The following is a 16,937-nucleotide window of genomic DNA, read 5'->3' as shown; positions in this document are numbered from 1 at the left end:
GTGGCCGTAGGGAGGGATGACTATTTCAAAGACGCAGGGCTGCCGATGCCACTGGCTCCCCCTCACTGCTCATCTCCGCTTCATGTGCACCCAGATCCTTTTTGGTGTGCCTGTCATTGGGCAGTGGACAAGGAGGGGACTATATGGAACACGGGGGGACAGCATGTCGGGTCAAGGATGGGAGAAAGGCAAGGGGCAGCCAGGCCACCAGCCTAGCAGCTCAATTCCAGGCCAGATTGCTGGTGAAAAGGCAACAGAAACAGTGAAGCTTTGACCAGTGCAGTACAAGAGTGGTCTGCTAATGCACCTCACCTCTGGCCTAGAGGAGCCCGCCTCTCAGAGAGGTTGGGGAACTTGTTCTCTAGGTCCTGTTCAGTCCGTGGCCTTGTTATCCAAATATTTGCCCTTCTTGCGTGTAGCCCAGAACTTGACAGTACTACAGTCAGCCATTTTGTATGTTCAGCCTCTGTCAGCTGAAAACCAAATACCACCTAATGAGGAATATAATCTTAAGCCTTTGTGAGGCAAGGTCACAAAGCTGCATACTTGCAGTTTTCTAATCAGAATGGGTGGATGGGACAGGAAGTTATCGAAGAGAATGAGTGAATAGCAACCTTGGTTTTAGCTGCCCCAACATATTGTTGTTATGGCTAGAAATACTAGACATGTTTTGAGATGAGTAGTTGAAATTAGAAGAATTGGTGACCCAGTAGAGGTTATTATGTTGACCACTAGGAGTCACTGTAGCTTATGTGCTTTGTTAGCGTTAGCAATAAAATATTAGCTAAAAGTAAATTCCTTGGAGCAGTCCGAGGGAGCTTTTCTTGGGCAAGGAGGCTGACATTGGTCTAGATAATGCTTGGTCATGCCATAAGTGCAAGGGACTGGACTAGATGACCTTGTGAGGTCCCTTCCAGTCCTACACTTCTATGATTCTATGACATCTAAACTCCCCATCAGCTGGTTGGAAAGAGGACCCCTGGAAGCCAGGCTGGTGATCTCTCAAAACCATCTGAGACTGTGAGTAACTATATCTGGGAGGTCCTAAACCTATTGTGTGTGTATATGTGTGTGCTTAAAATCTAATAAATAGTAGTTTTAGATAAGCGCACGCTTATATCAATCATTGATCAGATGGATGAGCTGTCCCCTCTATTGATTTATTCCTGACACCGCCTGGAGAGAAACAGTTATGTTACCACTGCTCTGGGTTCTGGAAACCCTGGGTAACAGTGTCTCCTCTAAGACTGCCTCTGTTATGGCTAATTGTATGATGAAAGCACTAAGGGCCAGGCCCCCACATGCTAGACACTGTACATTCACACAGGAAGAGTCACACTGACCTATGGCTGGATTTGAAGTGAGACTTAGAGGTGAAAAGCTCTATGTCCCATCACCAGTCTGCTGAACACAGCTCTCAATCACAGAGGTGTCCCAGGGTAAATTGGGGAGACACGCTTTTGGTCCATCTCCATGCACAATGAAGTCTCCTTACCTTTTGTGTTTGTTTCCCCGGAGTGAGTAAATTCTTTGCAACCATCAGTTCCCAAGGAAGAAGTTGATTTCTTCCTACCATATCCTGGATGAACAAGGATGTTTCTATTATTGCTTATTATTTCAGTGCACACAATGTACATTTAACTTTGAAGCATGAATGTATTATTTATCCTTTGCTTCCGGCTAAGCCTCTCTAAGGAGTGGGTAGGTACCACAGTCTCTGGGGACACTGTTCCCTGTTTAATGTTCAAACAACAATGCGCTAGTCTCTTTGTATTGCAAAAGTGCAGAGAGGCCCCAGCTGAGATCAGGGTCCCCTTAAGGGTTGTGCGTAGGCAGAGTGTCAGTCATTCCCAGAGAGCTCAGGGTCTAAACAGAGAAGATGACAAAGGGTGGAATAGGGAAAAGGAAGGATTTTTATCCTCATTTTATAGACTGGGATGAGGCAGAGAGCTTAGCTGACTTGCCCAAGATCGTACAGGGCCAGGAATTGAATCCAGAACTCCTGGGTTCCAAGCCAGTGCTTTGACCACCAGACCTTGCTTCCTTTACAAAGATCAAAAAATGCTGAGTGATGCAGAAGTGAGTGGAATGCAGTTGGGGAGATCTGAACCTCCTCGGGGCCCTCCCAACTTTGCTAGTATCCAAGAACCCAAAGGTCTACTGGAGAGAGTGGGAATTGCTCCCAAGAGGCTAAACAAAGATGCTGAGGCCTGGTCTGCACTTAAAACTAAGGTCAACTAAGCTACATTGCTAAGGGCTGTGAAAATTTCACACCCTGCAACACAGTGAAGTCAATCTAACCCCTTCTGTAGACACAGCTAGGTCAACAGAAGAATTCTTCCATTGACCTGGCTACCACCTTTCGGAGAGGTGGAAAAGCTACATCAATGAAAAAAAACAAAAAACAACTTCTGTTGATGTAGGAAGCATCTACACTACAAATGTAGCTCTGTAGCTATGCCGCTGTAGTGAAGACGTACCCTGAGGTGACTGGGTTGAGAATGCTCCTTTCATTCAACTGAACACTGGGGAGTAATGCGGGGAATCAACATGGAGGCTGAATTCTTTGTTTTTCCAGGCGTTTTTTCCAGGTCAGGAGTGGGGTGGGATGGGGTGGGAATCCATGAGTGTCTCAGTAGAGAAGAAAGCTCTGGTGGGAGTAGGCATGAAGATGTATGTTCCTCTCCCTCTCCAAGAGAGGGTATCCCTTTCAGACCAGGCTTTGGGGCAACGGGTCTGTGGATTTCATGGTGGTGTCAGGCAACTTAGCACAGCTCTGAGTAGGACTTTCTGGGTGCTGTCCATGTATTTATCTGTCAGGTCACTGTGCTAACAGGGTGGGGAGCCTAGGGACTGACTTAATTACAGCAACCCAATCTCTCACATCTCCACCGTCCATTGAAACTCGAAACCACCTTCATGTGCTCCCCCTTTCACAGAGAGCCGCCTATCAGGCATCTAAACAAACAAGTGGGTAAGACAGAAAGGAGCTTGTTTCCCAGGGCTGTATCTGTGAGGGAGGAGTGGCAATTAATGCAGGAGGGACCGAGGTGAAACCCAACATCAAAGGCAAGAGGCTGTCAGCACATTTAACTTTAGAGAAACTCTTCTCCTAATAAAAAAGGAATGACCTCGTTACTGCGGACACTAACAGTTCCCAAGGGAACCCCAGAAGGCTGCTGCCTGCACTTTTAATATTCGCTTTACAAACAAATGGCAAACCTTGGAATTATTTCAGTGTTGTTCTTGGCAAGTCGTTACAATGTTGTGTCCTTATAAAAAATCATTGAAGAATTTATGTAGTGTGAGTTTACTTTTCATCGGCCTCTTTTCCTTCCTATCAATCTCTCTCGCACTCCTGGAATCTGAGTCATTGTCAGAAGGAACGGCAAACAGGGATGAAGGGACATTCACTGCTGCTGCAGTCCAGCAGGAGGTGCTGTATGAAATGGTGTACAGGCACAGGCTGTAGGAGAGCTCACTGCTCCTGCAGTCCCAGCTGGAGGCGCTGTATGGGCTGGTTTTGTAACACAGGGTGGGTGGATTCATAGCTACTGTAGTCCCAGCTTCTCCAGACAGGAACTATTGTAGCAGTGATGTCAGAAATGCTAGCTGTGACTGAATTTGCAGCTACGCCAGTCCTATATAAAAGCCAAAGGGAAAGAGAGGATGGACGGAGGGAGGGGGAGAAGGTTGCTGTTAATAGAAAGAGGACCTGAAAAGTAGGAGCACAGAATAATTCTATACAGTCATCTAAATAACTCTAAACTATACTAACCTTCTCTTCTCACCAATTAAACCTTTTCCCCAAATTACCATATTTGGGTCACACAGAAATCTTCTGGCATGCTTTCTTGGTGTTAAATTCTCGGTGTGATACACAGGAGTTACAGACACAGTTTCGTTTCTTGTTGGCAGTATATGCACTGCCCTGAAAGTATACCCTCTGGTCAAGTATCTTGAGCACTTGGACAACGACCCACAAACTTGCATGCACTTTCCCAGCATGCATGGATGAACAAATATGTGGGCACACCCAGACACATATATGCACACACCGCAACACTCCCCCCACCTCCAGTTCACACGTGCACATGTAAACACATTTGCATATCTATATACACAACACCTAGCTGCCTACCTGTGCTGATTTGCGTGTGCGCACTGCCAGATGTATGACCCTCCATGCATACATATGAGTACATACATCCTCAATCACACAGGGTCATACATAGTACATACATGCTGCCAACTACTGTACATATGCCACATGGCAGAATCAGAGACGCTAAGGCGTGGATCAAGCCAATGTGGAAGTCTTCCTGGGTGGTGTCATGACACAGGGCTTTCAACTAAGAGACTGAAATCCTGCGTTCTATTCCCAACTCTGTTGTTAACTTGCTGTGTGACTGTACACAAGCCACTTAACTTATCTGTGCCTCACTTTCCCTTCTATAAGGGATGATAATGCTCCTTTGCCTTGGAATGAAAAATTCTGTACTTTTTTCACATGTTATTATATACTCAGCCTCTCTTCACCCCCGGATTGGGCCAAGGCAGCCAAAGACTTTTGACTTTTAGTTTGAAGGCTCAGTGTACGGCCCATCGGCTTTGGCATGTGAGGCTGGGGTGAGAGAGAGGAGAAGATGGGGGTTCAGACTGGGCCAGGCCAGGTGTATGATTTACAGCTGGGCTGAGTCTATCAGATTTCTGATGGCTGGAGGTTTTCAGACAATGATGGTGGACACATTTTAGACATTCTAGATGAAATAAATAGTTGCCATGAGCGAGGACTGGCAGCCGGCCTCACTCAAGTGTATGAACCTGGAGCCCCAGCCATGAGCTGGGCTTTGCATTAGTAAGCTAGGCAGGAGAGATGGGCCAAAGGGAGCCTTTTCATTCCCCGACCCTCCTTCTGATACATAACAGAGCAGGATTTTCCACTCTGAAGGATCTTCCGCTCTGAAGTGCATGCCATCTGGGTCAGGTCTAAGGCCCAATCAAGCCCCCAACCAACTAGCACACAGGATGCGACCAAAGAAGCTGCAAGGAGGACCCAACAACACATCCCTGCTTCCCCCACCCAATCCACCATGAGCCATCCTTCCCTTTGCCAGCAGGTTGGCTCCACTGCTGGATGTGTAACTGGTACCACTTGCCTGTCTGCACTCCCATCTCCTCTGCATAGTCATATCAGGGCAGGGCTTCACTCACAGAAACCCTCCAGAGAGCTCAAGCCAGAAGTGAGCTGGATGAATGGCTTAGCAGTAACACTGTGTGCTCCCATGCCACCAGCTGGGGTTCAGGCTTTCAGGAGAAGGTGGGTTTTGTCTCATGGCAGTAGCACTCCTGCCTGGGGAATCAAGGATTCTCCATGGGCTAAAAGGTAATAATTAGAGATATACCAATCTCCTAGAACTGGAAGGGACCGTGAAAAGTCATGGAGTCCAGCCCTCTGCCTTCTCTAGCAGGACCAATTTTTGCCCCCGATCCCTAAATGGTCACCTCAAGGATTGAACTCACAACCCTGGGTTTAGCAGGCCAATGCTCAAACCACTGAGCTATCCCTCCCCCTTTGCTACAGGCATCTTAGCCAGGTGCAGGGATGTGATCCACAGCATTAAAACAAAAAGAGGAGGAATAAAGGGTAATCTGGAGTTAAAATTAGCATTCTACATGGGTGAAAAGGAGGCCCTGAGACTTGGGCCTGGGATTCTGCTTGTTCCCAACTAGCCTAATACAGGCCATGTGGCCAGTAGTGACCTCAGAGGATCTAAAGAGGGGGTTTGCGGAGGCTGAAGAAACCTTACACTGGGTTATCTAAAAGCAAACACCCCCTTATAGTAGTGCACTCAGTGTGTCACCCGAGACACTCAGATCATGCCTATCACACATGCCTGGAGAACACAGAACACACATGCAGACTCTCAGGGCAATTCACACATGCAGGAACCAATGTACTATACCCGCTGGCCCATGCACAGCACTCCCAGCCCTGATGGGGAACTTGCAGCCATGCAACAATGGGCCCCATACTCACATCTGTTAAGACCCCTTTGTGCTCCTCTTGCAAATTTAAGGGGGCTTAAAGGGAGAGAAATGGCCTCTGGGGAATCTTTCTGCACAGGGGGCTTCCCTGGTTGGTGGAGAGTGGTGTATATGGGGTCTGCACTGGCCCTGCTGCCAGCCACTGCCATAGAGGGAATGGCACGAGGCAGATGGTGGCAGGAAGGGGCGGGCAGAAGGGAAAGGCAAGGCCAGAGTGCATCACACTATGGGGATTCTCAGCCAGCTTGGGTCCCCGACGCATTTGGAAATGTCACCCTTGTCTTTGTTTCTCAGAGATCACAATGACCCGGTTGCTGTTTTTCACACAATTTCATATTTTTGACAGAAATATTTATTGGGACCATTGCCAATGTAAGATTTGTAGAAGCAAAATAACTGACATTCATTAAGATCCCTTCAAATCCTTGTTAATTATTTCCTGGCTTCCACACTGAAAAAAACTGTTTTTCTTTTGTTTAAAAAACTCCCAAGATCAGCTCACAGGAAATGCTGTTTAAAGCCGAGCATGTGCCAAGTCCCGCTCCCTGTTTGGGGAAAGGGTTCACTTTTGAAAAAAGGCTCTTTTTTCATACCACCAGTGAAAAACGTTTAGCGCCAAAACCCCATGCCCAGCTGGAGTGCTGCATGGTTCCCGGAGCTGCAGTGCATCTTGTAGGCTTGGACTCAGACGGAGCTAATAAAGTAGGGTCTGATTTTGCATCACTGACTTTGTGTGACTTCAGTAGCAGGACTGAGTTCTCAGTGAAGGAATTATATAATACAGGTACAAAACAGGCCCTGAGCCTGCAAGTGCAGCCATAGAGACAGAATCTAGTCCCCACACAGAGCCCATCTAACTTCACCGTCGCCATCATGCGTGCAGAGGAGATTGCCGGCATGGGCGCAGCTGTATGCTATGGTGGTGGGAGCCATGGAAATGCCTAGCTAGAGAAGTAGGTAGATAGGTGAGTGGCGATCAGTGGAGCGGGCCCTGTCCTGGGACTCAGGGGGCTTGGGAGCTAATTTGACCCCTGCATGACCTTTGTTTCTGGGCCTCAGTTTTTCCCATGTGTAAAATGGGGCTTACCTCCCTGGTCAAGTGCTTTGAGATCTCTGGCTGCAGAGTGCTAGATTAGAGCCACCTGTTACTACAGAGCAACAGTTTGGAGCCAATTTCTCTCTCTTGTACCAATGCAAGGTCAGTGTTGGAATGGCAGCTGTTCCAGGGGTGTAGTGTAACTTTGAAGTCTTATCGCCCTTTCACGGGTGTCCCAGTTCCCAGCCCTGAGCCGGCAGAGCTGCGCTTCACAATTCAATGTCCCCGATCCCCCTGCAATCTGGAGGGAGGCAGGCTGTGGAGGTTCCTGTTGTAGTCTAAGAGGTGGAGTGGGACTGAGTGCAGGGTGTGCCTTTTAGCCATTGTTCAGCCATTGAAATTCATGACACCAAATCTGCTCCTGGTCAGTGTGCCAAATAAGCAAAGGTGCCATTTATCAAGGTGCCTGTACAATGGAGCTGAATATACTCACCTCAGGCTGCTTGTTGAGCTGTTGTGGCACTTTCATTTACTCTGTCTGTCTGTCATGGTGTACGTGTGCTGACGCTGATTTACTCCCATTTCAACGCACTATGGAACTTTTAGTGCATGGCAGCAGGGTCCCCATGGCCGGTTAGTGTGTGGCATGCTAGTGTGTTGTAGATTTACACACCAGCTTGCCGTGCACCAGCTCTCCATCCAGACAAGCACTCAGATGCATACTGTGCATGTGAGCACATACCCATTCTCAAGCGAATTCAGGAGCAGAAGCAGTCCCATGCCATCAGTCAGATCCTCAGTTGTGAGGAGTGAAAATGGGGACCTTGTTTTTGCCAGCCCTCACCCCCAAATATTCACAGTTTGTCATGGGCCAACCTGCAGCTGTAATGTTGCTTTACATGCGCTGTCGGTTTCACACTGAGTTTGGGCTGAACAAAATTTTCCATTTGTAAATGTGAAATTGGAATAGGTGGGGAGGAGCATTCCTCTAAGTGAGGACAGTCCCTGCCCCAGTGAGCTTCCATGCTAAGTAGACAAGACAGACAAGGAAGGGAGGGGATCCAGAAGCACAGTGTGGGTAAATACTACTTTAACAGGGCAATATAAGCACTTACGCTAGAGAAGCAGAACCAGGGACAGAACCCAAGTTCCCGATGCCTAATCAAGTGAATGATCTACTAGACCATGCTGCCTTTCAAGTGAGAGCCTTCTTCTGCTAGAGAGAGAGAGAGTGTGTGTGTGTGTGTGTGTGTGTGTGTGTGTGCGCGCGCACTAACACCCACACCCAGGACTGCACTGCAAACCTAGCCATTTCCTAGGGGTTTGCTCCCACAACTGATGACTAAGGTTTGCCCGTTGTTCATGGCTGAGCTGAAGCAGTTTAGTGACAGGACAGACACTGGTCTCATGTGTAGGGAGCTTGCAGGACCTGGGCCTTTGTTAGAAGGTTGGGGCCTGTGACCCTGCAGTTATCAAGTGACTTCAAAGTCTCGTGACACTTGCAGTGTCCCAGTTGCCAGCCTGGAGCCTGCGGAACTAGGTCTCACCATTCAGCGACCCCGTCCCCCACCTCTGTAGTCTGGAGGGAGCCAGGCTGGCGGTCATTGCTGCTGTGGTGTGAGGAGTGGCATAGGAGAGGGTGTGAAGAGGAAAGGGGGAGAAGGGAAGAAGAGGCTGTAGGAGGAAATGAGAGCAGCGATGGAGGAAGGGGTGAGGTTGTGCTGGGCCTTGAAGTTGAGACTGAAGAGGCCGTGGCTTGATTTCTGCATTAGGCGTGTGGGGCCCAGAACAGAGCAGCAGGAGACCTGATCCAGCGCTGGCGGCAGTCTGAGTCCTCCCAACCTGATGCAGGTGTAATCGGGACAAGCCTTGCACATTTCCAGGCTGCAGAGCGTGGCCTCTTTAACCCCATCCCTGGATCAGTGCTCCCCAGCTGGTGTACCGACCCCACCTGCATTAAACAAGCTCCTTGTGACTCCTCTCCCACTCGGCCTGGTGCCTGCGTCCCCTCCTCATCCCTCTCCCCTGAAGACCCCTGCTTGTGGGCTCCTTGATATTTTCCAGTCCTTCCCTAATGAGCACTGCAGAATTACAGCTAATTAAGGATGTAAATGATGCTGGAGAGCGAGGGGATGGGAAGGGGGGGTTGCTACTTGCTGTGTGCAACTCTGCAGTAAAGTGTCTCCTACCTCAGCAGAAAAGTTATCATGGGAGACAATGTCAACTTTATAGGAGGGGGAGGGCCCTTTCGCCCGCGCCAGCCCTGCCTGTAATCACGGCTGCCTCGCTTTTATGTGTCAACTCTGCAGATGCTTCTGCCCTGCCTCCCAAATGCTGCTTCGTCAGCTGGCACTTTTACAGCGCCTTGGGTCTCTCGCGCTTTCCCTGCCACTCTCCTCATCTTGCATTCTGGGTAGAGAGGGGCTCAAAGATTCGGAGCGGGCTCTGGAAGACACCAGGGCCCCGGTGGGCTTTGGTCGTGCCCAGTGCCCCATGCCCAGTGTGGGATTTGGATCCATTCTGAATGCCTCTGGCTGCTTGCAGGGGTTGGGGTCTGATCTGGGAGCTGGGGTGGAGATCTATCCTCAGGAAGGGGCCAGCGCAGGCTGCAGCGCTGCTAGGAGCCAGGATGCCTGCCAGGAGATTTGGAGAGAGTCAGATGCTGCGTCTGACTCTCACTTTGCGCTACCTCGAGGGAGTAGGGCTGGTTCCACTATCTTGGCAGAGACGAACAGTGGCGTTAGGAGGCGCTCCACGGCTGGTGACACACACTCACAGCCAGAGCTGACGGCTCACTCCATGTGGCTGTAAGACACATAAATAAAAGGGCTGAGCACCCCAGGCCCGACCATTGCTCTGCTGTCTGTGCATGCTGCCGTTATTTATCTATCACTGGCTGTGGGGTATCGTGGCCCTTTCAGGAGAGAACTGTCCCATAAAGCTGGACCAGACAACAAGGGGTGGGACGCAACTCCCCTAGCACAGCACTTTGATGCTGGTTGACACCCTAAGGCAGCTCCATACCAGAGGCCAAATTCATCCCTGGCCTAACTCAACTGACTTGGGCCCTTGTGTCAGTGAGGGCCGCAGCTCAGCCACCCTGAGCCCCATGGACAATATTCTCCTCCGTGCCCCTTTGTTTAGGAGCTAGCCAACCTAGGGCTGTTGTGTAGGCTGGTGAGTGGGACCCTACTTTTCTCACTTGGGTATGAGCATGTGCCAGGCCTAGTGCTCTGGCCTGTGTATCCTGCAGCATGCAGTGACTGGGAGGTGTGAATCCTGGGACTTGTGCAGTCCTCTGCTCTGCAGGCTGGGAGCCCTGCGACCATGAGCACTCGGGCACGCGGTTCCTTCGTGCACTCCGACACTGGGAGCTGGCATCCTGGCAGCAGCGCATGGGGATGTGGATCCTACAGCACTGAGCAGCTGTTTGAATCCATGCCAGCCTCGCTGGGTCCTCCTGAGTTGCATTTCAAAGCGCTTGGAGTCCCTGTTGGTGTATTTCTCAACACCTGGCCCAGCCAAATGAATTGTGAAGGCATGTTTGTCCTGGCCCTGAGTTCAGTCTGTCTGTCCTAGCGCGAACAGGACTGGACCCCTGATGGTCGAGCCAGGAAGCTCTCTGGCTGTTGTTGTGGGTTTCGTTGTTGTTGTTGTCTCCCCAGATCGCTGTGCAATATATTCCGATTTTTTTTCTTGTCATTAAGCTAGTGCCTGGGAGATGATGATGCAGTCCCTATGTGGGCCGCAGAAAGCACTTTGAGCCGTGCTGGAGTCGTGCTGGGTGGCTCTGATAGCAGAGCTAATGGGAGCGAATGGGATGCAACGAGCTGTTCTAATGACACCAGCCAGGGAAGAGACAACAGTAAGAATAAATAAATGTTAACTATTTTCCTCTGCCAGACATTTGCATCTATTGCCATTAAGTTCATTTAAATAAGAGAGAGAGGGAGAGAGAAGGGGAAACTTACTACCACTCTTAATAACGAGTATCTAAAAATAAATTAGGATGCTGGGATGCACTTAAGGCATTTTAAAAATAAGTCAGATTTTTTTCCCCTTCTTTTTTTTTAAAGTGTTGGAGGGTTTTAATTTGGGCCGAGTAATTTTGGTGCAAACGCTTGGGCGCCTTTCGTTGGGAAATTGGGAGGAATGCAAACAAGATTTCACTTCATTAAACAGGGGCAAACAGTAGAGAAATTGCACTTACTTATGGAAATGACTTTTAAACATGAACAGCATTTACTTGCATTGCCTTGCGCTGAATTTTTTTTTCCAAAAGATTATACATGTGAATAATTCACTGCGGGCCAATTAGATGATGGCTTCATTTCTAACCTCTCGCTTTCTTTCCACCACCCTGGCTATCTCCCTCATCACAATTTCCACCCACTTCCTGCCAATAAATAAATAAATAAAGATCAAATATTACACACTCACACCAGCTTCCTGAGAAATAGATGCAGAGAAAGTGTGAGGGAACAAAGATCAGGGACTGCCATCTAATCCCAGAGATGCTGGCGTAAAACAAGAGTAATGTCATTGAGTTTATTCCAGATTTACACTGGCATTGCTGAGAGCAGAATCTGACCCACAGACTTGAAATGGAAGGAAAGAAAGAGGGGATGACATGAAAGGGAAAAGGAGACAGAGGGGTAGAGACATGCATGCCAATCGCTGGCAACATCAAGCCTTGGACTTAGACAAAGTGGTTTGGATTCATCTGGTTTAATTCCATTGGCTGCAGTGGGGTCACGTCAGGGATGTTGGAGTGGCAAAGCTCAGAATCATGCCCGCTGAAGTGAGTGGGAATGGCACATGCAGATACAGGGGCAGAATCTGAACCAAAGGAGTGTAAAATTGAAGAGGAAAGGAAGAGAGAGGAAATGAGAGGGGAGTAAGGTGTCCCCTGAGCCTTTGGCATGGGGTCTTTGGTGAATGCTCCCTCTAGCAAGAAGGTTCACATGTATAGATAGTGCTCCAGGGAGTTCCCTGTCTTTCTCCCTGTAGCAAATCATATGAAAATTCTCCTGTTCTGCACTCAGCACTGTCATTAACCTCAGTGCCTGGGGATTTTCCTGACTGGATATGGACAGCCAACATGCAGCGTTTGGTGCCACCAGGCTGTGATGAACCTTATGGGGTGTTTGGAGGATTGGATCTTCGTTTCCATCTTTGTCTGCTTCCAGTAGGTGCGTTTCATCAGTCACTTGCCAGATTCAAATTAGAATCGGGGGAATCCAGGACTACAAAGCCCAGTCACTTTCTTACATGGTCCTTGAAGAGTCATCTTCAAAATGCTTTACAAATGTCGATGGACTGAGTCAGTGCCTATCCATTGCTCTAACTAAACTATACAATTCAAAGAATAAAATCCACCAAAAGCACAGGAACAAAGTGCATACTGAACTCTCCATACAATATCTATCTATCTATCTAGTTTCTTACATGGCATTTAGATATGATTTTTAGGGCTTAGTGTGTGTTAAGTTAATACTGTTTCCAGTACTACATTGAAGTGCTCTAGGGAATTTTTAGTGCACACTAACAGGATCTACATGGGCCAGTTAGTGCACAACACTGGGGTGCATTAGAATTCACTCCCCACTATCCCATAATACACACTACCACCCCATGGAGACAAGCCCTTCTATAGCAGTTATGGTTCCAGTGTATCACAATAATAGTCACCCACCGTAGTAATAGTAACAACCCTAAGATTCCCACACTTGACCACTTATATCCCTCAACCTACCTGTTCTAAATGCCTAAAAGAAATGATGAATTTTACAGCTTCTCTAGGAGAATTACACATCTGAGCTCCGGCAGACCACAGGGAACACTGAGTTCCTATGTTCCCTTCTTAAAAAACCCCCTGACAGCACCTTTCCATTTCTAAGCAGGAGGCTGCCAAGCCCAGCATCTACACTGATCCCCGCTGAAGGGGTATCGCCTGAGATTAGCTCAGCTGGAGATGATGCCTGATGGGTGCTCATGACACCACAATGAGACGAGTGACTATCTCGTCAGCTTCATGTTACAGATACAGAAGTGGCACGGTTAAGGCCAACATTTTCCAAAACATCCATTTATTCTGCGTGCTTCCATTTTTGGGTGCTCAACCTGAATCCCCTAAGGCAGCTCAAGGTGCGCATACAAAGCTAGCAGACATTTGCAGATCTGTGCCTACATGACTCAGCTAACATCACAAGGCAAGTTGGAGCTAGGCTGGAGCTAGCTAAAGTGGGAGCTAGGTCAAGAATTGGTGGTACCAAGGCAGGTGCTCAGATCATCGCTCTCTCAAATCACCCCAGCTTGATAAGACTTCTTCTTCATTTCAGATCTCAGTGAAATAGGTTATCTGGTGAGGCCCATCTTTTTTAAAGGCAATGTGCCAACCAGAGACACTGCTGGTCTGAGCATCTCTTAAATGACCAAACCAGTTGAGATTCATAGATTCACAGTTTTGCATCACAGAGATTCATCTAGTCTGATCTCCTTTATAACAGAGGCCATAGGACTTCCCTCAAAATAATTCCTGGCGCACATCCTACTTGATAACCCTACCAGGGATAGGTTGAGGGGAATGGAGTGTTGTACTGAACTGGATGCTGGTTTTTCTTCTTGTCTAGAAAAGATAAAGAGGGTGTGTGTTGTGAGGGAAAAGATGGCAGAAGCATGAACAAATATGGAAACCTCAGACTTCCCTTCATCCTGGACTAGATCCCACAAAAGGATCGGCGTAGGCATAACCCTATGAACCCTTTGGCAGAGTCTAGCCCCCAGATTCCACATGGCAAGCTCCTCTGCTTGTCTCACCCTTTCCTCATACTTGGTCCAGGCTCATCTGAGAGGAAGCCATTTGTCCAGGTGGCTTCTTCCTCTTCTAGGCTCATTCCCAGTAGGATGGATGACTAGGTGGAAATAAGGGAAGCTCAAACTCAGAAGAGTTTGCTTATGTGTGTCTATTGTTGCCTGTACACACTCATCTATCTCTTTTCCATCTGTCCATCACTCAGGTACCTGAGCTCTGCACTGAGGCCTGGCTAGTCCTCACTCTGTCTGGAAGCAGAAAGCATGAAACATCACAAGTGAGGCTGCCCTTGTGGATACAGGCAGCACGACCTAGGGGTCTGAGCATCAGGCCAACTCCAGACACTCCTGAGTCCCATCCCTGGACCTGCCACCGACACACTTTCTGACCTTGGACAAAGTCACTTCCCCACTCTGTGTCTCAGTGTCCCCATCTGTGACCTGGGATAAAGACACTTCCCCCCCCACACATGGGGTGTGGTGATGGCTAAAGCCCACCCTGCTCCCAACAACGTCAAACAGCAAAACTCCTGGGGGCAGTTGGTGTCTCTCCGGCACTTTGATGCCATCTAACTGCTGAGTGTTGTTACTCCCAGCCTGGCTACAGAAGGGGTAACTGGAAGCTTACAGGCAGGCTTGTGCTAAGACACTTCCAGTCCTATTTTGCAGAAGCAGGAGGTTCAGATACATAGAGTGTCCATCCCAGGCCCCTCCTGGGCAGGTCCAGCGGACACAAAGTGGAGGCCTCAGGATGTGAACTCCTTTCCGGTTGCTAGAAAGATCCCTTCCCTCGCTGCTAGGAATAGAATCACAGTCCTGAAAGTGCAGGATAAGACTTTTCCATTAACCCCTTCTCTGTGTGGCTTGCTGGGCGACTCCCGGGTCCTGCCTGCACTGAGGTTTCTGCTGCGCTAAGGGACAACAAAGTTAGCCCCTGCCATGCTTAAAACACACGTCCGTGCTGCTGTGTCAATGGGACCGGCCAGTATCCAAAACATGTTCCTGAATGGCGCCACTGTCTTGCAAAAATCCAAGGCACAAATTCAGGGTGGAAGGAAGCCTGAGCTCATGGGCCATACACCTTTCTGGCCCTTCCTCTCACACCTGCTGACACATTCCCCTCGGGATGGATCCCTTTGGCGACAGCACAGCTCAGGGATACTGTGTGCTCCCACCTGAATGAATCATCTTCCAGCTGCACTGGGGGATGATTATATTGTAGACAGGTCCATACAGTAGATGAATCCTCCCAAGCACCGTCCACCAACGTGCCAATTCTGCCACACCTTTGCTGTCCCCTTGCTATTCACATGCTGCCCCTGTCACTGCTGGGTTGTACTGCTGGAGCCCACAGCCTAGGGGATATAGTCTAAATGAGGGGAACGGGGGAAGAGTCCTGCTTTCCTTGATTGCCTGACTCGCTTCCTCTGGGAGTTCCCCCCCGCCCCGGCTGTTTTCCCAGCATACTAGCTCTGAACTGTTTCCCGGGGTATTTCATGGTCATTTTGCCAAAATGTTTCCTTTCTCGTTATATTAGTCAACCCACCTCCCGGCCTTTCACAGCTCCAATCCTTGGTGCTTTTACAGCCGCCTAACTGATTACACTTTTATTGGGTTGCAAGTGATGACCTGAGAGTTTCAGGGATGGAAGGAACAAGAAAACTCCTGCTGGGAGCAGCTCATTTTAGAGCCACCATGTCAATTATGGTCTCGAATGGCACCTTGCCTCTTTATTTATTTACCCTGGAGGACCCTGCTATGCCCTCTCCAGCTTCCACTCCTGACTGATTGACGGGCTGAGCAATGAGCTGAAGATTTCTCAAGAACCTTCTATAAATACATTTGAAACCAAGTCAGGCCCCTCCACCCCACCCCGCTGAAAATTCAAGCCTTATCAGAAAAGCTTCCTAACCAAGCAGAAAATGGAGTATTTAGGCCATGCACATGAGGCTGCTCTAAGTTACACTGGTGGTTCAGCAGCTGCAGCCAGAATACAAGAGGTGCTAAGGTGCACTGAGCCCAGTTTGGCTGGAACAGAGGATGTGGATGAGCGGCGTTAGTTCAGATTGACACCAGTGGATATGAGCCCAAAGAATGATGCTGTTGGAGTCAGGGATAGGGAACCAACCAGAACTATTCGAGGCCTTTCAGCTTGGGGACATTTAGGAAGACATGGTGTGTATTGTCTGGGGCTGGTTCTGGGGACCTATGCTCTGGGATGGAGAGGTGTAAAGAGTCTGGGCTCCTTTCTTTGGAATATAACAGGAAGGAAAGAAGGGCAAGGACAGGGGAGCCAATGCCAAACTGGTTAACGCAAGGCACACTTAGCCTGTGGAACTCATTGCAGCAGGATACCATCAAGGACAAGAGCTCAGTATGATTCTGAAAAGGATTAGACATGTATATGGATAACCGGAACAGCCAGAGTTATAACGATAAAGATTACAAAACAACCTAGAGTTTGGGAAGGGACTTAAACCTTCCTGCTTCAGGCCAGGTGCTGACCTTTAACGACTGGGGGCAGGATATCCCATCTATAACTGCCTCCTGCAGGGGTTCTTGTATCTTCCTCTGAAGCAGCTGGTGCTGACCACTCTCAGGGGTAAGCTACTGGAATAGATGGGCACGTGGTCTGATCTAGTCTGGCAATTCGTATGTTCCTAGGACGTGGGGTAGAGAAGCTCAGAGAATGGTATTTGTACAAAGTCATCAGGAAAATATGCAAGTAAAACAGGATAAGCAGATGTGTTTTTGCATCTGTATGTGTAGTCTCCAATAACATATTAACTGCATTAAGGCGAGAGGCAAGGACGACTAGGGACATGTAGAAAGGCGCAGAGACAGGTCATTATTAACTCGGTATCATGCTGTATCTCCAAACATCCTAGCAACAGAAACAAACCTAAGGGCCTCACTGAACAGTGGAATCGTATCAGATCTGAGTGTCTGCCCCCACTGCAACCTCACCGTGGGCTGCACTCACAGATTTGAGTGTCTGCCCCCTCCACATCCTGCTGCACACAGAGATCTGAGCGTCTGC

General features: G+C 48.8%; 1 long non-coding RNA gene across 1 annotated transcript; it reads right to left on the bottom strand.

Moving 5' to 3' along the window:
• Nucleotides 1-376: 376 nt before the first annotated feature.
• On the bottom strand, nucleotides 377-13,013 carry LOC123373808. Its single transcript, XR_006580862.1, has 4 exons — nucleotides 12,840-13,013; nucleotides 9,774-9,889; nucleotides 1,496-1,579; nucleotides 377-473 (listed from the first exon to the last, which is right to left on the bottom strand). It is a non-coding gene; the product is annotated as an uncharacterized LOC123373808 (long non-coding RNA).
• Nucleotides 13,014-16,937: the final 3,924 nt, after the last annotated feature.

The sequence above is a fragment of the Mauremys mutica genome, chromosome 7, assembly GCF_020497125.1.
Source record: "Mauremys mutica isolate MM-2020 ecotype Southern chromosome 7, ASM2049712v1, whole genome shotgun sequence".
NCBI classification, from domain to species: domain Eukaryota; kingdom Metazoa; phylum Chordata; order Testudines; family Geoemydidae; genus Mauremys; species Mauremys mutica.
Note: the sequence above shows the minus strand (reverse complement) of the source record. Positions and strands in the feature narration are given on the sequence as shown.